This window comes from Mytilus galloprovincialis, chromosome 10 (assembly GCF_965363235.1).
Source record: "Mytilus galloprovincialis chromosome 10, xbMytGall1.hap1.1, whole genome shotgun sequence".
Taxonomy (NCBI): Eukaryota; Metazoa; Mollusca; class Bivalvia; order Mytilida; family Mytilidae; genus Mytilus; species Mytilus galloprovincialis.
In genome coordinates this window covers 26,130,671-26,154,436 of record NC_134847.1, presented here as the reverse complement: position 1 = coordinate 26,154,436, position 23,766 = coordinate 26,130,671, and the positions used below count along the sequence as shown (strand labels likewise).

The 23,766-nt window shown below is 35.0% G+C and overlaps 1 long non-coding RNA gene across 1 annotated transcript; it reads left to right on the top strand.

The window, feature by feature from the left end:
* Nucleotides 1-18,446: 18,446 nt before the first annotated feature.
* LOC143049058 (uncharacterized) lies at nucleotides 18,447-20,591 on the top strand. Its single transcript, XR_012970030.1, has 3 exons — nucleotides 18,447-18,766; nucleotides 19,751-19,880; nucleotides 20,512-20,591. It is a non-coding gene; the product is annotated as an uncharacterized LOC143049058 (long non-coding RNA).
* Nucleotides 20,592-23,766: the final 3,175 nt, after the last annotated feature.

Genomic DNA, 23,766 nt, shown 5'->3' with positions numbered 1-23,766 from the left:
TGAGTGCCAATGAGACATGCAACTCTCTATCCAAATAACAATTTATAAAAAGGTAAACCATTATAGGTCAATGTACGGCCTTCAACACGGAGCCTTGGCTCACACCGAACAACAAGCTATAAAGGGTCCCAAAATTACTAGTGTAAAAAAACAATAGCATAACATCACAACATAGAAAAACACACGTTAAAATATCAATTGGCAGACTTAACTCAATCAAAAAACATAAATTAATACACATATGTAGCTGTTTTCCTAAGAACTGTTAATAATATATGCATAAAAAGAAATGTCATAAGATGTTGGAACGTTTCGTCAATAATTCATCGACATAACTTCATTATATGCTATTAGATATATGTTTTAAGTGTCAATATCAATAAAACACTTTCCAGTTACGATTATCTTTCCATTTTTAAATACCATAATTACGATTATCTTTTTTTCCGAGTTACGATTATCATCCCGAATTTTTCGACGGCAATTTTCAAAGCGCTTAGACTAATCCAGTGCACCTTTACGATTCAAATATGATGTACTGGTATAGATAAACCTTGCAGCTGAGTAACTATTGACAAAAGCATGCTACATTTAAGAAAAATGAGTGTAAAGATTTTACCTATATCTACCGTCGCCATATTGGGATAATCGTAATTGCAGTTACTATTATCTCTTTAATACCAGTGAGTATTGGAAAAAATCACCTAATATCACCTTAATATCACAGGCGTTTGTGTAGTGGATCCCCCCTTTTTAGCTCACCAGGCAAAAAAGGGCCAAATGAGATTTTCTTAACACTTGACGTAAGTTCTGATTTATATCACTGAAACTAGAGCAAAAGTATAACGGTTGCATTAATTTATTCATCAATTCGGTAAACAAAGATATCATATAAAAAAGAAGATGTGGTATGATTGCCAATGAGACAACTATCCACAAAAGACCAATATGACACAGACATTAACAAGTACAGGTCACCGTACGGCCTTCAACAATGCGCAAAGCCCATACCGCATAGTCAGCTATAAAAGGCCCCGATAAGACAATGTAAAACAATTCAAACGAGAAAACTAACGGCCTTATTTATGTAAAAAAAATGAACGAAAAACAAATATGTAACACATAAACAAACGACAACCACTGAATTACAGGCTCCTGACTTGGGACAGGCACAGTTGAGCGACACGGACTCCTTGAAGCCTTTATTTTTGTTTGTGTGTTTATATATATTTTTTTTTCATATTTCAACTTATTAAATTAGTTGTACTTTTACTCTATCCTTTTCTTCCACAAAAGGATAGAGGCGATTTTTTTAATACTATTGTTAAATCGTATCGAAAAGACTTTGATTACGCAAATAAATTAAACTAATAATAAAAAGTTCAAATATGAAAAAAATATTTTCAAAGAATAGAAACAAAGAAATAAAAGGGAGGGGGGCCACTCTACAAACGCTAATATTGTAACGTTTATGGGTCATCGTAAATTCACCTTTTTCTATTTTTAGATATAGTTGTCCGGTCACTTTTTGCGGGAATCGTTTTTTTCGTGCTTGAGACGTTGAGTTTCAATGTCCAGACTTGGATATTTAAACCTCTAGATTGGGGAAAACTTTCATATTGGTAAGTTGTACTTTAAATTTTAATTTATTTTGTTTTTCGATGTTTTCTTTAAATTTGATATATATATCTTTCCAGTCTCAGAGTCAAACATTTCTAAATGATTAATTTACGTTTCCGTTTCAATAAATAAAAGGAATTGTACACTAGCTAGATTTTTTTTTGGATTTCGTCAATCTTCGGGGTTGTTCGTTACTCAAATAGAATTTTGTATTATCGCATGTTTTATTCAAGGTCTTGACCTAATCAATGATATTGAAAAATGTGTTTCAGAAATTGCTCTGGTTGGACCGAGAAATAAACGGAAATAGAATTAATGCGATGGTTTTGTTTTTACTGGATCGATTTTGTTCCCTAATACTTCGAATTACGAGTTTCAGGTTCTAGTCTTACAAATTAAGCCGTTGGGAACAGACTTGGGGTAATTGTAATTGTAATCGTTAATCAGCTGTAATTGATTACAATTTTTCAAGTAATCAGTGTAATCATTAATCAGCCAAAAATCTGATTACATGTAATTTAATTTAATCAATTACTTTTCAAAATACCCTGTAATCATGATTACTTTTTGATTACATTCTGATTACAATGAAAAAAATCTAAAATTGTGTTTTTGTTCATTAAATGAACCTCTTTGTTATTCATATTTGATAAATTTTTAACATACTAAAATGGTTTGGTTACTTTAAGCATGTCTACTTCAGTAAAAAATAAACTGATACAGTATTGAAAAGTCATCATTAGCCTAAGCAGAGACAAATATAATACAATTATACCTTTTATCTTGGTAAAAGATATTGTACATACATGTATATTCATTGTTTTATAATGATCTTCATATTATTATTTGGTAATAACTCAGTGTTATATATATATATTTAAGTCATACTTTTCTTTAACCCTGAATTATAATCTTTTGTTAATTTTTGTGATTTTTGTCAATGTTGAATTGACAGGTAGGATACTAATTAAGGTTTGTTTTTATTGCAATTACCTATTGAGTATAGCTGTAGGGAAATATATATGATAAAAGATAAATCAGACATGAAAATTTATCTAATTAGCACAAACTAAATTAAAAGTTGGACAAATATGTTTAGAATTTTAAAAAAATTATTTGGACTGGACATGTACAATGCAATGATTTTTAGTACTTGCATATTGTTTACAATTTGGTTAAACATTTCTATTAAAACATAGTTTTAACTGGTAACTTTATTTCATCCATATTTAAACTTCCATAAACTGCAACTTGGAATACATATAAATTATGAAAGGGGTCAGAAGACAAACAAAAAACTCTTATGATTTATATATAATTATCTTTATTAAATTTAATTCAAAATAATTCAGAGATCATTGGTGATAAAGTGTAATGTATATATATATGTATATATAGTGAAATTTGGTGTGTATTTAAATAGATGAAGTTTAATTTGAAGTTATCATTTTATAATTGAACCAAATAAAATACTTTTTCAAAAATGCTATAGTAAGTTATTTTGAACGTTTATCATTCATATCATTCAAAATGTTTTGTTTTTAAATTCATTGTAATCAGATGTAATCATGATTACTTTGCCAATGTAATCATTAATTTAATCAGGTACTTTCAGAAATGATGTAATCATTAATTTAATTTAATCGTACAAATGACAAAGTAATTGTAATTTAATCAATTACATTGAAAGTAATCGGACCCATCTCTGGTTGGGAACCGTTGGGTATATTTATACTACATGTCTCTCGGAAGGTGGGATGTCACATACTGAAATATTTTGAGTTACAGCCGACTAGTGTACAACTCTGACTTAATAATTTATTAAACGAACACCTCAAAAATTCTAGTATAATAGTATTTTATTCAATTAGAAAGCACTAATGCCAAACCCTTCATTGAATTGGTTATTTTTTTATGGGTATTTTTCACCGTATCGTTTTATCCTAAAAGGGGAAGTTCGAAAATGTATCTAAATTCTATAGAATTTAAACTTTCACATTGAGATACCTCGATATTTGTGTATTTATATTGTCTTAGGGAGCTACCATTTGATTTTTATGGGGGGGGGGGGGGGGCTAGGATGAAATTTGAAAAAAATAGGCAGGACAGGAGTTTTGAGTAAAAAAAAAGGCAGGATGAGACACTTTGCAAAAAGAAAAGGCAAGATGACAATTTAGGTAAAAAAAAGTCAGGATAAACTAATAAAAAAAAAGGCAGGACCGAATAGAGTGAAAAATAAAAAGGCAGGACAGAGATTACAACTAAAAAAAAATGCAGGACAAAATTTTTCATCCTAGCCCCCCCATAAAAATCAAATGGTAGCTCCCTTATGTCTTTGTATATTAAATATGAAACTGTTTAATGGTTCTAGGTTATTTGTTATGTTGACCAAATACATTGCTTGGCAAAATCGTCATCTCTGGGTTTTTTCTTGGTTTCTGATACCTGTCATTTATTGAATTTATTGATTCCTTTTATTGTCAGTATGCTGTCAGAAGTCCTGGAGCGAAAGCACAGGCCGAGCCCTCTCTACCAGTAACGTAAACGGCTGAGCTAGCGTGGTATATAAACGTCATGAGACAAATTATAAAAGGAACATCAGTTTACACGCGAAAATACGTTTACGTTGCAATATTAGAGTCATATTTTTAAACACCCAACTCAAAATCGGTTCACCTTCAGGTTCAGCATAACCTTTTGGCTAAAATGGCCGTATTTACACCCCAAATTTTACTCTGAGTACAGACTAACCTATACACCTGCAACAGTTTTAAGGGATGGCAGGAACTAGATATATAAATTTTAAATGCATTTTATGTTTCAGAAAATTATAAACTTTTCTAGATTTTGCTATCCATTTTTTTTCGTTCCTGCAGAAGGTGCAAAAATTAACTAAGTAGTGAAAACGATTGAGAAGCTCCCCTCATATAATCAATGTTGTGAGTAGTATTGATTTAAATGGACAATAGATGGACAATAGACACCTGTAAACAATAGGTTATTTAACAGGTTTAAACTGTGTAACTGAGTGGACCGTATCAAATGAAACTCGGGTGTTTGTTTATTTTGCTATCTTCTGCAGACTGGAAAAAAATGAACATCAAAATCCAGGTAAGTTTTTAATTTTCTGAAACGTAGACCATATAACTTTTATATATTTAGTTCCTGCCATGCCTTAAAACTTTCCTGGATGTACCAGTTTGTCTGTACTCATAGTAATTTTGGAGGTGTAAACACGGCCATATTTTTCAATTCCTTATGATGAACCTTAAAACAAGACAAGTAAAAAGCTGGTGTAAATCTATATTTTTAGGAAGATTAAACTTTATGTTTTGGATAGATTTGTTTTTACTGTAATTGAACTTCACGGTTCAATAAAGCACAACACCTTCAATTCTCTTTTTTAATTGGTTACTATGATTTCAATTATTCTTATCATAGTTTTGGGTTACACTAAAGACCTGAAAGTGTTTAATTAACATTTAATTTTAATGAAATATAGTTATTTACATTTAATAATATTCTAACTTGGTACAATTCCAATGAAGAATAAAAAAAGTTATTACGATTTGAATGATTTGAGTCGTATATCTTGAGGTCTATTCAGGTCTTTTCATGTCCACTTTCAGGTTTTTAGTGTAACCCCTAATTTTTCAACTCTTGTGGGGGGATTTATTGAAGTTATTAACACGTTACACTCGAAGCTTCTTTTTTCACTCGGGGTTCGTGTGGATATATAGTAGGCCAGGTATTGTAATCGACTAGTTATGGACTTATGACATATATGGTGTTTGTCTACACATTGTACAGTAGAACAATTACATTTTTTAAATAACGACTTGGCCCAAAAGGGGGGCCTATGCCCCAAATACCTCTAGTCTAGACGATTTATAAAAGACAACAAGGAAATAAGATTTTACGATCAGTTCAAGTTTTTTAATTCAGTAATCCATGCAAATTGGCATACTATTGTAATTTGGTCTCTGGTTATGCTACTACTACTTTAATACGAATGAATTGACTGAACACGTCGAATCGAGCAGACCGATAATGAATAATATTTTGTGTACTTTGCTAGAACATGGAAAAGAAATAAGAATACTTTTATATTTGAAATTTCTTTTAGAAACAGGATTTTTGTTGTATAAACTATAAACAAATTCTTCACAGAACAATATATAGGAATACATGTATGTAATACAATTTTACAGTCAATTTAATAAAAAAAAAAAACAGAGATGGAAGATAACAAATAGACACTTATATCTTTGGAACCCCCCTTTTTTTGGACAATCAATGCATTTGAATAGGGACATCCTGGGTTGGGAAAATGGCTGGATCTGCCCCTGGTGTGGTATACAATATGTAGGACAAACAGGACGGGAGTTTTTAAAACAAACACAGGAACATCTATACGGCTTCCGAAAACCTAAGAAATTCAAAAGTATAATTTATCAACATTTAGGTAAACACAACCACTTTATTAGATTTCAACCGCTCGAAACGGTCCAGAAACAACCAGGACAATTACATAAACAATTTGAAGATTCCAGTAAAATTATCGAACTGTCTTGGATTAAATGACTTCAAAAATCTTATCCCCTGGGTCTAAATGACAATATACTTGGACAAGGGAACATATCTACTACTTCTTCTGTTGATATCATGACTATTATTGATAAAAAAAACAACGAAATAATAGGTCTCATGGGAAACGTATCAATCAAAATCAACGAGTTAAACATCGTATAAATTATACACTTGGTAATCTCCTATCTATATTTAAAAACAATGGTAGGCATCGTTTAAGCCTTTTTCAACTGATTTTTATAGTTCGTTCTTATGTTGTTCTGTTATACCACTGTCCCAGGTTAGGGGAGGGTTGGGACCCACCTTCATGTTTAACCCCGCCACATTATTTATGTATGTGCCTGTCCCAAGTCAGGAGCGTGTAATTCAGTGGTTGTCGTTTGTTTATGTGTTACATATTTGTTTTTCATTCATTTTTTTATTTATATAAGGCCGTTAGTTTTCTCGTTTGAATAATTTTACATTGTCATATCGGGGCCTTTCATAGCTGACTATGCGGTATGGGCTTTGCTCATTGTTGAAGGCCATATGGTGACCTATAGTTGTTAATGTCTGTGTCATTTTGGTCTCTTGTGGACAGAAAAAGGAAAATAATTACTCCTGGTTTAACATATATATAACCTTGATATTAGACCCACCTTTAATGATTGGTCCTTATTTTATCCAATATCAATACATGGAATAGAATTAAAAACTTATTTATTGATCTGGTAATTTTAAAGTAATATTTTTTTAGTTTCTTGCCATATCTTTTCACCAATGTAATCTGGAAAGTGTTTACAAAGAATTCATATTTTCAGTGGCTGCATTGGTATCTACTATTATAAGTAAGATCAGAGCTGTGCAAAAATGTATTTTACATCGTGATGATCCTGGCCAATTATAGAATTTTTGAATATACAATTTTAGTGTGTTTCATTGAATTGTTGCTATCTGGAAACAAACATACTAGAGTGTCAACTAGTTTATATTTTTTTAATAGTGAAGTGTTTAATTGATTGACTCTATATTTAAGGTACTTTAACTTTCCCTTTTTCAATCTTCAAAGACATGTCATGAATTAACCTCTGCATGATTCTTACAAAGACTTACTTAAATGCATTGGTCAATATTATATGCATTACCGGTATGTTTACACATGTTACAAGAGTATAATGCAGGTTCTTGGGGCCTCTTGATTGTAGGTTTTACTGTTCATAGATTAAAACTTTTTCCTTTTGCCAAATGCTTAAATCAAATTCTGTTACATAATTTGATGAAATAGTACCTTTGTCAGATAAAATTATTTTTGTACACAGCCAGAGTTACTCAAGTGTGAAGTGAGTAAATGTGAGTGAACAGATTAATTACTTATATGATCATGTGATCAAAAGGTTAGAAATTGGCTCCAAAATTAGTTTGATCTTTACTTAGACAATAAAGACATGCATTTTATATTAAGAGATTTTTGAGAAGTTAATTAAGGTATTTATAATATAATATATAATGAGTGGCTTCAAGTTAAACTGTTAAGGATTTTAAACAGTTTAGTTTGAAAAAAATGCTTTTGAAGAATCAAAATATTTCACAATTTTTTCATGCAGAATTAAAGTAACTTTATAATAGTTCAATGTGAAACTAAATGATGTCTCATCTCTGTTCTCCACATTGGTTTATATGTAAAACATCTTCCAAATATCTGTACAATGACTGTGTCTTTAGATTAAAAAGTTTTTCAAGAGCAGAGGTGGGGCAGGGGGGATTGCCTTGCCTCCCCCTTATGAAGCTACAATTATGGTTAATGTTAACTTTTTAACAGTTTCACTCCAAATTTTTCTTGTTTTTGTACTGGTTAAGTCTTAAGAACAACTTCTGAAAAAAAATCATTGGCCTTTTTTAATATTAAACATTTCTCTTCACTTCTTACAGTACTATAGACTGACTCGGTCATCTAAATAGGTATTGAGATGCATTTAAGAAAGCCAGAGTGACAGTGTATATTTTCTAGACCTTCAACAATGATAGACCCAATATATACAGGTATACTGTATATATATATATACTACAATAATCAATAGTAAATAAAAATAATAACACTAGTTTTTGTGGAGCTTCAGACTGCAACTTCTGATCAGTGACGTAAACTAATTACTTGCTTAAAAGCTCTGTATTTAAGGAAGTGAAAGACCTGGATGCTTCATAGATTGTATATAGATGTCATATGTTATGAGGTTTCCATCTGTCGTAATGTTCATTGTCATTTTCATGGTTCAGTGACTGCTTAAAAAAAAGTTCAGATTTTTTGTAATATAATTTCTCTCTTATGAGTAAAAAGGATAGCTATAAAATTGAAAATGGAAATGAGGAATGTGCCAAAGAGACAACAACCCGACCATAGAGCAGACAACAGCAGAAGGTCACAAACAGGTCTTCAATGCAACTAGAAATTCCCGCACCTAAAGGCGTCCTTCAGCTGGCCCCTAAACAAATATATACTAGTTCAGTGATAATGAACGCCATACTAAACTCCAAATTGTACACAAGAAACTAAAAGTTAAAATAATACAAGACTAACAAAGGCCAGATGCTCCTGACTTGGGACAGGCGCAAAAATGCGGCGGGGTTAAACATGTTTGTGAGATCTCAACCCTCCCCCTATACCTCTAGCCAATGCAGAAAAGTAAACACATAACAATATGCACATTAAAATTCAGTTCAAGAGAAGTCCGAGTCTGATGTCAGAAGATGTAACCAAAGAAAATAAACAAAATGACAATAATACATAAATAACAGACTACTAGCAGTTAACTGACATGCCAGCTCCAGACTTCAATGAGGGAGGGTAGGAGGGGTCCTGATCCCGAAATCCCGGGCTTAAAAACACGACATCCCGAAATCCCGGGCTTAAAAAACACAAAATCCAGAGGTCCCGAAATTCAAAGAAAGAATTCCCGGATCCCGAAAGGGTCAATCCCAAAATCCTGAGCTTAAAAACACCCGATCCCGAAGTCCCGATAAAGGTCCTATCCCCCCTCTTCAATTAAACTGATTAAAAAATTATGTCTAGTGTGTGTGTACCTTGCAATATGTCCTCATGCCTGTCAGTCAGTTTTCATCTATAAACCTCGACCTCATTTAATGGATTAGTGAATATGAACAAGGTATTAAATAGTTCATGGTCATGTCCATGCATTAAATTCTGTATTAAGCAATATAGGTCTACTATATTTGATGTGTAGTATGACTGTGCCTCATTTTCTTGGATGATGTAAGATTAATGCGTTACTTGTAGTAAAGAAAGAGAGACATTTCAGCGTGTGCACTTTTGTCTAAACTTCATTCTTTCTTATCAAAGTTCAGGTGGTTTTAATTTTGATATGAGTTTCTAAAACATGTTAAACATAAAACTGTTTAGAGAACTTTAAAAAAATAAAGTTATGTGTTTCCATCCTTTCAAATATTACATAATTATCTGATATTTTAGAGGACCTTACAGATGAACAGAACAGAGCAGTATTCAATGACAATGAAGAGTAAGCTATCTCTTTACCTATACCAAAGAGAATGTAAAGAACCATTCAGGTATGTTTATTTTAAGGTTGTTGTGTATAGTTATGCCCTCTCTGTCCCATTTCCTATAGGTAAAGAGACCAGGACAGCAAGCAGAGGTATATTATGTTAAGGTTGTTGTATATATTTATGCCCTCTCTGTCCCATTTCTTTTAGGTAAAGAGACCAGGACAGCAAGCAGAGGTATGTTATGTTAAGGTTGTTGTGTATATTTATGCCCTCTCTGTCCCATTTCCTTTAGGTAAAGAGACCAGGACAGCAAGCAGAGGTATGTTATGTTAAGGTTGTTGTATATGTATGCCCTCTCTGTCCCATTTCCTTTAGGTAAAGAGACCAGGACAGCAATCAGAGGTATGTTATGTTAAGGTTGTTGTGTATATTTATGCCCTCTCTGTCCCATTTCCTTTAGGTAAAGAGACCAGGACAGCAAGCAGAGGTATGTTTATGTTAAGGTTGTTGTGTATATTTATGCCCTCTCTGCCCCATTTCCTTTAGGTAAAGAGACCAGGACAGCAAGCAGAGGTATGTTATGTTAAGTTTGTTGTGTATATTTATGCCCTCTCTGTCCCATTTCCTTTAGATAAAGAGACCAGGACAGCAAGCAGAGGTATGTTATGTTAAGGTTGTTGTGTATATTTATGCCCTCTCTGTCCCATTTCCTTTAGGTAAAGAGACCAGGACAGCAAGTAGAGGTATTTTATGTTAAGGTTGTTGTGTATATTTATGCCCTCTCTGTCCCATTTCCTTTAGGTAAAGAGACCAGGACAGCAAGCAAAGGTATGTTTATGTTAAGGTTGTTGTGTATATTTATGCCCTCTCTGTCCCATTTCCTTTAGGTAAAGAGACCAGGACAGCAAGCAGAAGTATGTTATGTTAAGTTTGTTGTGTATATTTATGCTCTCTCTGTCCCATTTCCTTTAGATAAAGAGACCAGGACAGCAAGTAGAGGTATGTTATGTTAAGGTTGTTGTGTATATTTATGCCCTCTCTGCCCCATTTCTTTTAGGTAAAGAGACCAGGACAGCAAGCAGAGGTATGTTTATGTTAAGTTTGTTGTGTATATTTATGCCCTCTCTGTCCCATTTCCTTTAGGTAAAGAGACCAGGACAGCAAGCAGAGGTATGTTATGTTAAGGTTGTTGTGTATATTTATGCCCTCTCTGTCCCATTTCTTTTAGGTAAAGATACCAGGACAGCAAGCAGAGGTATGTTATGTTAAGGTTGTTGTGTATAGTTATGCCCTCTCTGTCCCATTTCCTATAGGTAAAGAGACCAGGACAGCAAGCAGAGGTATGTTATGTTCAGGTTGTTGTGTATAGTTATGCCCTCTCTGTCCCATTTCCTATAGGTAAAGAGACCAGGACAGCAAGCAGAGGTATGTTATGTTAAGTTTGTTGTGTATAGTTATGCCCTCTCTGTCCCATTTCCTTTAGGTTAAGAGACCAGGACAGCAAGCAGAGGTATGTTATGTTAAGGTTGTTGTATATGTATGCCCTCTCTGTCCCATTTCCTTTAGGTAAAGAGACCAGTGAGGACAGCAAGCAGAGGTATGTTATGTTAAGGTTGTTGTGTATATTTATGCCCTCTCTGCTCCATTTCCTTTAGGTAAAGAGACCAGGACAGCAAGCAGAGGTATGTTATGTTAAGGTTGTTGTGTATATTTATGCCCTCTCTGTCCCATTTCCTTTAGGTAAAGAGACCAGGACAGCAAGCAGAGGTATGTTATGTTAAGGTTGTTGTGTATATTTATGCCCTATCTGTCCCATTTCCTTTAGGTAAAGAGACCAGGACAGCAAGCAAAGGTACGTTTATGTTAAGGTTGTTGTGTATATTTATGCCCTCTCTGCCCCATTTCCTTTAGGTAAAGAGACCAGGACAGCAAGCAGAGGTATGTTATGTTAAGTTTGTTGTGTATATTTATGCTCTCTCTGTCCCATTTCCTTAAGATAAAGAGACCAGGACAGCAAGCAGAGGTATGTTATGTTAAGGTTGTTGTGTATATTTATGCCCTCTCTGTCCCATTTCCTTTAGGTAAAGAGTCCAGTAAAGAGTCCAGGACAGCAAGCAGAGGTATGTTTATGTTAAGTTTGTTGTGTATATTTATGCCCTCTCTGTCCCATTTCCTTTAGGTAAAGAGACCAGGACAGCAAGCAGAGGTATGTTATGTTAAGGTTGTTGTGTATATTTATGCCCTCTCTGTCCCATTTCTTTTAGGTAAAGAGACCAGGACAGCAAGCAGAGGTATGTTTATGTTAAGGTTGTTGTGTATAGTTATGCCCTCTCTGTCCCATTTCCTATAGGTAAAGAGACCAGGACAGCAAGCAGAGGTATGTTATGTTAAGTTTGTTGTGTATATTTATGCCCTCTCTGTCCCATTTCCTTTAGGTAAAGAGACCAGGACAGCAAGCAGAGGTATGTTATGTTAAGGTTGTTGTATATGTATGCCCTCTCTGTCCCATTTCCTTTAGGTAAAGAAACCAGTGAGGACAGCAAGCAGAGGTATGTTATGTTAAGGTTGTTGTGTATATTTATGCCCTCTCTGCTCCATTTCCTTTAGGTAAAGAGACCAGGACAGCAAGCAGAGGTATGTTATGTTAAGGTTGCTGTGTATATTTATGCCCTCTCTGTCCCATTTCCTTTAGGTAAAGAGACCAGGACAGCAAGCACAGGTATGTTATGTTAAGGTTGTTGTGTATATTTATGCCCTCTCTGTCCCATTTCCTTTAGGTAAAGAGACCAGGACAGCAAGCAGAGGTATGTTATGTTAAGGTTGTTGTGTATATTTATGCCCTCTCTGTCCCATTTCCTATAGGTAAAGAGACCAGGACAGCAAGCAGAGGTATGTTTATGTTAAGGTTGTTGTGTATATTTATGCCCTCTCTGCCCCATTTCCTTTAGGTAAAGAGACCAGGACAGCAAACAGAGGTATGTTATGGTAAGGTTGTTGTGTATATTTATGCCCTCTCTGTCCCATTTCCTATAGGTAAAGAGACCAGGACAGCAAGCAGAGGTATGTTATGTTAAGGTTGTTTTGTATATTTATGCCCTCTCTGTCCCATTTCCTTTAGGTAAAGAAACCAGGACAGCAAGCAGAGGTATGTTTATGTTAAGGTTGTTGTGTATATTTATGCCCTCTCTGCCCCATTTCTTTTAGGTAAAGAGACCATTTATGCCCTCTCTGACCCATTTCCTTTAGGTAAAGAGACCAGGACAGCAAGCAGAAGTATGTTATGTTAAGTTTGTTGTGTATATTTATGCTCTCTCTGTCCCATTTTCTTTAGATAAAGAGACCAGGACAGCAAGCAGAGGTATGTTATGTTCAGGTTGTTGTGTATATTTATGCCCTCTCTGTCCCATTTCCTTTAGGTAAATAGTCCAGTAAAGAGTCCAGGACAGCAAGCAGAGGTATGTTTATGTTAAGTTTGTTGTGTATAGTTATGCCCTCTCTGTCCCATTTCCTTTAGGTAAAGAGACCAGGACAGCAAGCAGAGGTATGTTATGTTAAGGTTGTTGTATATGTATGCCCTCTCTGTCCCATTTCCTTTAGGTAAAGAGACCAGTGAGGACAGCAAGCAGAGGTATGTTATGTTAAGGTTGTTGTGAATATTTATGCCCTCTTTGTCCCATTTCTTTTAGGTAAAGAGACCAGGACAGCAAGCAGAGGTATGTTATGGTAAGGATGTTGTGTATATTTATGCCCTCTCTGTCCCATTTCCTTTAGGTAAAGAGACCAGGACAGCATGCAGAGGTATGTTTATGTTAAGGTTGTTGTGTATATTTATGCCCTCTCTGCCCAATTTCCTTAAGGTAAAGAGACCAGGACAGCAAGCAGGGGTATGTTTATGTTAAGGTTGTTGTGTATATTTATGCCCTCTCTGTCCCATTTCTTTTAGGTAAAGAGACCAGGACAGCAAGCAGAGGTATGTTATGGTAAGGTTGTTGTGTATATTTATGCCCTCTCTGTCACATTTCCTTTAGGTAAAGAGACCAGGACAGCAAGCAGAGGTATGTTTATGTTAAGTTTGTTGTGTATATTTATGCCCTCTCTGTCCCATTTCTTTTAGGTAAAGAGACCAGGACAGCAAGCAGAGGTATGTTATGGTAAGGTTGTTGTGTATATTTATGCCCTCTCTGTCCCATTTCCTTTAGGTAAAGAGACCAGGACAGCAAGCAGAGGTATGTTTATGTTAAGGTTGTTGTGTATATTTATGCCCTCTTTGTCCCATTTCCTTTAGGTAAAGAGACCAGGACAGCAAGCAGAGGTATGTTATGTTAAGGTTGTTGTGTATAGTTATGCCCTCTCTGTCCTATTTCCTATAGGTAAAGAGACCAGGACAGCAAGCAGAGGTATGTTATGTTAAGGTTGTTGTGTATATTTATGCCCTCTCTGTCCCATTTCTATTAGGTAAAGAGACCAGGACAGCAAGCAGAGGTATGTTATGTTAAGGTTGTTGTGTATAGTTATGCCCTCTCTGTCCCATTTCCTATAGGTAAAGAGACCAGGACAGCAAGCAGAGGTATGTTTATGTTAAGTTTGTTGTGTATATTTATGCCCTCTCTGTCCCATTTCTTTTAGGTAAAGAGACCAGGACAGCAAGCAGAGGTATGTTATGGTAAGGTTGTTGTGTATATTTATGCCCTCTCTGTCCCATTTCCTTTAGGTAAAGAGACCAGGACAGCAAGCAGAGGTATGTTTATGTTAAGGTTGTTGTGTATATTTATGCCCTCTCTGTCCCATTTCCTTTAGGTAAAGAGACCAGGACAGCAAGCAGAGGTATGTTATGTTAAGGTTGTTGTGTATAGTTATGCCCTCTCTGTCCCATTTCCTATAGGTAAAGAGATCAGGACAGCAAGCAGAGGTATGTTATGTTAAGGTTGTTGTGTATATTTATGCCCTCTCTGTCCCATTTCTTTTAGGTAAAGAGACCAGGACAGCAAGCAGAGGTATGTTATGTTAAGGTTGTTGTGTATAGTTATGCCCTCTCTGTCCCATTTCCTATAGGTAAAGAGACCAGGACAGCAAGCAGAGGTATGTTATGTTCAGGTTGTTGTGTATAGTTATGCCCTCTCTGTCCCATTTCCTATAGGTAAAGAGACCAGGACAGCAAGCAGAGGTATGTTATGTTAAGTTTGTTGTGTATAGTTATGCCCTCTCTGTTCCATTTCCTTTAGGTAAAGAGACCAGGACAGCGAGCAGAGGTATGTTATGTTAAGGTTGTTGTATATGTATGCCCTCTCTGTCCCATTTCCTTTAGGTAAAGAGACTAGTGAGGACAGCAAGCAGAGGTATGTTATGTTAAGGTTGTGTATATTTATGCCCTCTCTGCTCCATTTCCTTTAGGTAAAGAGACCAGGACAGCAAGCAGAGGTATGTTATGTTAAGGTTGCTGTGTATATTTATGCCCTCTCTGTCCCATTTCCTTTAGGTAAAGAGACCAGGACAGCAAGCAGAGGTATGTTATATTAAGGTTGTTGTGTATATTTATGCCCTCTCTGTCCCATTTCCTTTAGGTAAAGAGACCAGGACAGCAAGCAGAGGTATGTTATGTTAAGGTTGTTGTGTATATTTATGCCCTATCTGTCCCATTTCCTTTAGGTAAAGAGACCAGGACAGCAAGCAGAGGTATGTTATGTTAAGTTTGTTGTGTATATTTATGCTCTCTTTGTCCCATTTCCTTAAGATAAAGAGACCAGGACAGCAAGCAGAGGTATGTTATGTTAAGGTTGTTGTGTATATTTATGCCCTCTCTGTCCCATTTCCTTTAGGTAAAGAGTCCAGTAAAGAGTCCAGGACAGCAAGCAGAGGTATGTTTATGTTAAGTTTGTTGTGTATATTTATGCCCTCTCTGTCCCATTTCCTTTAGGTAAAGAGACCAGGACAGCAAGCAGAGGTATGTTATGTTAAGGTTGTTGTGTATATTTATGCCCTCTCTGTCCCATTTCTTTTAGGTAAAGAGAACAGGACAGCAAGCAGAGGTATGTTATGTTAAGGTTGTTGTGTATAGTTATGCCCTCTCTGTCCCATTTCCTATAGGTAAAGAGACCAGGACAGCAAGCAGAGGTATGTTATGTTAAGTTTGTTGTGTATATTTATGCCCTCTCTGTCCCATTTCCTTTAGGTAAAGAGACCAGGACAGCAAGCAGAGGTATGTTATGTTAAGGTTGTTGTATATGTATGCCCTCTCTGTCCCATTTCCTTTAGGTAAAGAGACCAGTGAGGACAGCAAGCAGAGGTATGTTATGTTAAGGTTGTTGTGTATATTTATGCCCTCTCTGCTCCATTTCCTTTAGGTAAAGAGACCAGGACAGCAAGCAGAGGTATGTTATGTTAAGGTTGCTGTGTATATTTATGCCCTCTCTGTCCCATTTCCTTTAGGTAAAGAGACCAGGACAGCAAGCAGAGGTATGTTATGTTAAGGTTGTTGTGTATATTTATGCCCTCTCTGCCCCATTTCCTTTAGGTAAAGAGACCAGGACAGCAAGCAGAGGTATGTTATGTTAAGGTTGTTGTGTATATTTATGCCCTCTCTGTCCCATTTCCTATAGGTAAAGAGACCAGGACAGCAAGCAGAGGTATGTTTATGTTAAGGTTGTTGTGTATATTTATGCCCTCTCTGCCCCATTTCCTTTAGGTAAAGAGACCAGGACAGCAAGCAGAGGTATGTTATGGTAAGGTTGTTGTGTATATTTATGCCCTTTCTGTCCCATTTCCTTTAGGTAAAGAGACCAGGACAGCAAGCAGAGGTATGTTATGTTAAGGTTGTTTTGTATATTTATGCCCTCTCTGTCCCATTTCCTTTAGGTAAAGAGACCAGGACAGCAAGCAGAGGTATGTTTATGTTAAGGTTGTTGTGTATATTTATGCCCTCTCTGCCCCATTTTCTTTAGGTAAAGAGACCATTTATGCCCTCTCTGCCCCATTTCCTTTAGGTAAAGAGACCAGGACAGCAAGCAGAGGTATGTTGTGTTAAGTTTGTTGTGTATATTTATGCTCTCTCTGTCCCATTTCCTTTAGATAAAGAGACCAGGACAGCAAGCAGAGGTATGTTATGTTCAGGTTGTTGTGTATATTTATGCCCTCTCTGTCCCATTTCCTTTAGGTAAAGAGTCCAGTAAAGAGTCCAGGACAGCAAGCAGAGGTATGTTTATGTTTAGTTTGTTGTGTATATTTATGCCCTCTCTGTCCCATTTCCTTTAGGTAAAGAGACCAGGACAGCAAGCAGAGGTATGTTATGTTAAGGTTGTGAATATTTATGCCCTCTCTGTCCCATTTCTTTTAGGTAAAGAGACCAGGACAGCAAGCAGAGGTATGTTATGGTAAGGATGTTGTGTATATTTATGCCCTCTCTGTCCCATTTCCTTTAGGTAAAGAGACCAGGACAGCATGCAGAGGTATGTTTATGTTAAGGTTGTTGTGTATATTTATGCCCTCTCTGCCCAATTTCCTTTAAGTAAAGAGACCAGGACAGCAAGCAGGGGTATGTTTATGTTAAGGTTGTTGTGTATATTTATGCCCTCTCTGTCCCATTTCTTTTAGGTAAAGAGACCAGGACAGCAAGCAGAGGTATGTTATGGTAAGGTTGTTGTGTATATTTATGCCCTCTCTGTCCCATTTCCTTTAGGTAAAGAGACCAGGACAGCAAGCAGAGGTATGTTTATGTTAAGTTTGTTGTGTATATTTATGCCCTCTCTGTCCCATTTCTTTTAGGTAAAGAGACCAGGACAGCAAGCAGAGGTATGTTATGGTAAGGTTGTTGTGTATATTTATGCCCTCTCTGTCCCATTTCCTTTAGGTAAAGAGACCAGGACAGCAAGCAGAGGTATGTTTATGTTAAGGTTGTTGTGTATATTTATGCCCTCTCTGTCCCATTTACTTTAGGTAAAGAGACCAGGACAGCAAGCAGAGGTATGTTATGTTAAGGTTGTTGTGTATATTTATGCCCTCTCTGCCCCATTTCCTTTAGGTAAAGAGACCAGGACAGCAAGCAGAGGTATGTTATGTTAAGGTTGTTTTGTATATTTATGCCCTCTCTGTCCCATTTCCTTTAGGTAAAGAGACCAGGACAGCAAGCAGAGGTATGTTATGTTAAGTTTGTTGTGTATAATTATGCCCTCTCTGTCCCATTTCCTTTAGGTAAAGAGACCAGGACAGCAAGCAGAGGTATGTTTATGTTAAGGTTGTTGTGTATATTTATGCCCTCTCTGTCCCATTTCCTTTAGGTAAAGAGACCAGGACAGCAAGCAGAGGTATGTTATGTTAAGGTTGTTTTGTATATTTATGCCCTCTCTGCCCCATTTCCTTTAGGTAAAGAGACCAGGACAGCAAGCAGAGGTATGTTATGTTAAGTTTGTTGTGTATATTTATGCCCTCTCTGCCCTATTTCTTTTAGGTAAAGAGACCAGGACAGCAAGCAGAGGTATGTTATGTTAAGTTTGTTGTGTATAGTTATGCCCTCTCTGCCCCATTTCCTTTAGGTAAAGAGACCAGGACAGCAAGCAGAGGTATGTTATGTTAAGGTTGTTGTGTATAGTTATGCCCTCTCTGTCCCATTTCTTTTAGGTAAAGAGACCAGGACAGCAAGCAGGGGTATGTTTATGTTCAGGTTGTTGTGTATATTTATGCCCTCTCTGTCCCATTTCCTTTAGGTAAAGAGACCAGGATAGCAAGCAGAGGTATGTTTATGTTAAGGTTGTTGTGTATGCTGATACCCTATCTGTCCCATTTCTTTTAGGTAAAGAGACCAAGACAGCAAGCAGAGGTATGTTATGTTCAGGTTGTTGTGTATATTTATGCCCTCTCTGTCCCATTTCCTTTAGGTAAAGAGACCAGGACAGCATGCAGAGGTATGTTTATGTTAAGGTTGTTGTGTATGCTGATGCCCTCTAGGTTATTTCCTCTTCAACAGACTTCTACATATTTTTTTGGTTACAGATGAACGGACATCTTTTAGAGACCCTGATTTGATAGAATTGACAGTTTCCTTTACAGAGTTTTTACAGATTTATAGGTAAACTGTATTTGTTATTTCTGACAGTCTTTGTATGTCTTGTGTGTGTAATTATCCCACACGCAACAAAGTTGCGAAGGACAGATTGTTTTTGACACGTCAGTCTGTCTATCAATCTGTCCATCAGGCAGTCAGTCAGTCCTGTTCTTGAAATCAAAACTTCTCTGAAACCACAAAACAAAATTTCATGAAACATTGTATATAATAAGGACATACTAATAAAATGTATATGTGCATATCCACAGGAAATTATTGTTCATTTTTTCTAGGAGTTATGCCCCTTTGAACTTATTTGCCTCACACACTACTGCAAAAGTTTGTCAATGCAACTCCTGAAACCACACAACAGAATATCAGGAAACTTTGTAGATAATATGGACATATCATTTAGATATGCATATCTACAGGAAATTATTACTCAATTTTGTTCTAGGAGTAATGCCCCTTTGAACTTATTTGCCTCAAAATACTACTGCAACAGTTTGTAATTGCAACTTCTCTGAAACTACACATCAGAATTTCATGAAACTTTGTAGATAATAAGGACACACTGATATATGTAGATGTGCATACCAACAGGAAATTGTGATTCATTTTATTTATCCAGTGACAAATTGGGTATGTGAGTGCGCTCTCTAACATTTTGTAATAATAGTTTTTTTTTAAATAAAATGTGGTATTGATGTTAATTGGATAAAACACACAGATGAAATCAACTTAACTTACTTTATTAAGTATCAACACCATTCTTGCCTATTCTTGTGGGAAAATATGCCTATATCATTACGAAATATTACATGTTAATTCTTTCAGATGCAAAATAAAAGATCAACGAATTTATTAAAATAAACCAGTTGTGCAAATAATGTATACTATTTCCTCATGTTTATTTTTCATAACATTTTACACAGTTGTATTTAACATTATTATTATTCTTGACTTTTATACTAAATTATGCCATGTGTATGTTTTTTCTCTGATTAGGGCTGTTGAGGGACTTCAAGATTAGTTATATAGCTTTATCTGAGTCAAGTCAGAAAACTGAGAAATCAAAATTGTGAAAACACAAACCCAACCAAATACCATGGATGAATTCAGGCACAGCAGAAAAGTGGTAAGTATTTATTATGCTTACAAAGTCGGACGGGTACAAATTGACAAATAAAATTGAGAACGGAAATTGGGAATGTGTCAAAGAAACAACAACCCAACCAAAAAGTATAAAACTGCTGAAATCAACCAATGGGTCCTCAACAATGCATTTTTATTTCATTCATTTTCACTGAAAATTTCAATTTAAATGTGACAAGATAAAGATGGCACATAAAATGCAGACATACAGTAAAGGTTATTCCTCGTCTGTTAATTTGTATTGTCATGTTTAACATGTTAGGAACTCATGTTGATAGAAGCTGTATCCTTGGATTGTATTGTCAAGGACATGTTCCCATCTTTTCTGCAAAACAATTTTAATTATTGGAACTAAATCTATTGAACTATTGAAAATAATCAGTAAATATATTAAAATTTCCAAATTTTGGTTGTATTCAAGAAATTAAATTTATTTCACTTGAAGTTATCTTAGCTGTCAACAATATAGAGAAAAAAATATTGTTTGACCATGTAGGTCAAATTTTCAAAATTTTCCATTACCTGATGCAGACAATTCGTACACATTACGCCCTTCAATTTGAGAATTAATGAATATGACAATGTATTTAATTAATAATGAAGATTTCCCTTAGATTCTGTTGTACCCCGGAGGTTGTACCTATTGGATTCCAGGATCAGCCACTGGGTGGACACGTTTCTTGATTCGATGCCTTTATTTTTATTGAATTCAATCCCTTTTCTCGCAATTAAAGTGTGAATCCAGAGTCCTATGGAAAATATGAGATCTGACACCATTAAACTTTGAATTGTATATCTTAATGTCTTTTATTTTTTCATTTTCACTTCTAATAAACTTAGTTTATATTGCATCCAACACATAAATGATAAGCTGATGTTCATTTTGTTTATAAGTGTAATATTTTATTAAGGAAGTTCTCAAATCTGTATTATTCTGTTTCTTAAAACAGTCAAATTTATTTCAGAAGACAACATTCCACATAAAAATATAAAGCATATTCTGAAAGCTGCAGAGGGAAATGTAAGGGGATTGGTAAGCATACTTTATTTTATTTATTCCAAAAGCAGATATTTCATTGATATAATGACACTAGAATCATGAATTGGATTTTATTCATATTATAATAGATCCTATGAACCCTACCACTTTTTCTTCATTTTATTTCATTTCCTTCTTGGAAAGGGCAAATAGAACAATATCTCTCAGATTCTATAAGGCTATGTTTGGTTTCACTGTTTCAACAACAATTAAGTCATATTGACCTACATTTTCCAAAAAATGTTTGGTATTCCAGTCCTATCAATTAGTTCTTGTATACTGATGGAAGAATGGAAAAAGAAATTTTGCAAACTTTTTTTATTATTGAATATGCAAGTATAGATATATTTATGTATGGCAGGCATATGAATTTTCGAGTAAAGAAAGCTAGCTAATTGTAATAACAATAGAGTAAGAAGTTCAGTTAGTATTTAAAGTGGTGCATGCACCAGAAAAGTTAATATCATCAACAAGGTCAGAGACCATCTAAGGAGTAAAACATAATTGTGTAAAGCAAGATTAATCTTTAGTATAGAAATTTGTGTATGCATTATAATTATTATTTGTTAGGTTCATATTTTAATTATGTGCTTCTTTTTTGTAGATTGTATGCTATTTTAATGAACTGATGCCATTTGTGGTGAATAATATTGAGGACATATGTCTTGTGTTTTCTGTGTATACTAAACTCATAATGAAGATGGTTACTGCACCTGACAGTCTCTCTGGCCGTTGTGAGAAAATAGAAGCAAAATTTAATTGATGCACCATGCAGCCGTTTTCAACAACAAAATAATTGTCATTTATAGTAACAGTCATATGAGTCACATTTTAAGCATAAAAAACACTGGTATCTTGCATGACAATAGTGAACAAAAAAACATCACCCATTGAGAAGGGGAGGTAACTCAAATGAAATGGTGAAACCACTATGTGAAGCAGTATATTTCTACTAAGTGATACAAAAGACAACATTCCAGTTCTGCATGTGCATTTCTTTCTAGTTTTAGTGAACATCATTATGTGTTTATGGGCATAATGTCACTTTCTTCCCATGTTGAGCAAGTGGTTGAAAAAGTAAAATGTTATATTGCACGAATCATTTAGCAAATTTAAGATTCTTAAATTTGATAAACAGCACTGCTGTCATTAAGAAATTGTGCTTAAGTACGTAAGGAACAAATATTTCTCATGTTGAAGACCCATTAGTAGCCTTTTGCTGTTTACTGTCCTTTGGTCAGGTTGTTGTCTCTTTGACACATTCTCCATTAAAATTCCCATTCTAAATTTTACCAATCAATTTCTGAATTGATACAACAAATAGTCTCCATTGTTGATTTACATTGACAGAATTAAATTGAATCAATGGCAAACTATTCTCAAAATATGTTAATGGGCATTAAGTTTTCTGCATGTCTGTGCGTCCACTCATCTGTCCGTTCGTCCATCTATCCCTCTTCGGGTTAAAGTTTTTGGTCAAGGTAATTTTTAATGAAGTTGAAGTACTAGTATAATCAACTTGAAACTTAAACACATGTTCCCTATGGTATGATCTATCTAATATTTAATGCCAAATTAGAGTTTTGACCCCAATTTCATAGTCCACTGAACCAAAGAAAATAATAGTGTGATTGGGGCACCCGTGTATTATGGACACATTCTTGTTCCAATATTTGATAATAATCAGTTTGTTCTTGTGTGTAAATTAAGATATTATATGGAAAGAAATATGGTTGGGTTCAGATTATTGGAATTTCATATCTTTATTCCAAATATATTTTAGCTAGCTATAAAACCAGGTTCATCCACCATTTTCTACATTTGAAAATGCCTGTACCAAGTCAGGAATATGACAGTTCTTGTCCATTCGTTTTTGATACGTTTCGTTATTTGATTTTGCCATGTGATTATGGACTTTCCGAATTGATTTTCCTCTGAGTTCAGTATTTTTGTGATTTTACTTTTTACATTATATAGAGAACACAATATAATCCAGTAATTTATAAATGTCTTCTTTTTTTTTAGGTCTGATGATTTGAAAATTCCCACATTAATTTCTGAAATTAGTTATTACAATATGTGTGGGTTTTTTGGGATAATATAGGGAATCACTGAAGCCTGACTGGAGTAGCCTCTCCCCTCCCTAGAAAAGAGTCTTGATACGCCACTTCTATTTATTTAAAGTTTTTTTCTATATATACTACAATGTCCCTTCATCCCTTCCCTGAATCTGCCAGTGGTAAAATTTTTTACATTAGAGTGTCCAATGCAGACTGATGATGATAATTGCAATGACTTTGAATGAGGTTTATCAGATTGTAATACATTAATTCTCTGTATTTACTTAACATGAGGGTTGTAATGGGGGTAAAAAAATTTGCCAATTAAGGAATGACTAATATTTTTTTTGTCTATGAAGCAATAACATAAAAAATGTGGTGCATACTGAATAACACGTGTAGCGGGTTATTTAACAGTGTGCACCACATTTTTTATGTTATTTCGAATAGACAGAAAAAATATTACAGTCATTTCTTATAATTTAATTCTAAATTCCATTTAAACTGTAGAAAACCATGAAAAAACGTTGATGACGTCACGGTCACATGACTAAATTATGTCTATGGGGTCATAACAAAATAACTTCAGCCAATCAGAAGACGCTTTACATCCAAAATTAAATTATATGACGTTAACAGTAATTTTTGGTGTATGACGATAACATTTTCTTATAGAGGATAAAAACATCGACTGATTTTGACGAATCACATTAATAATTTTTCCGACGGTAACCATAATTATTTGAGACCTCTGACGAATCACGATTAGT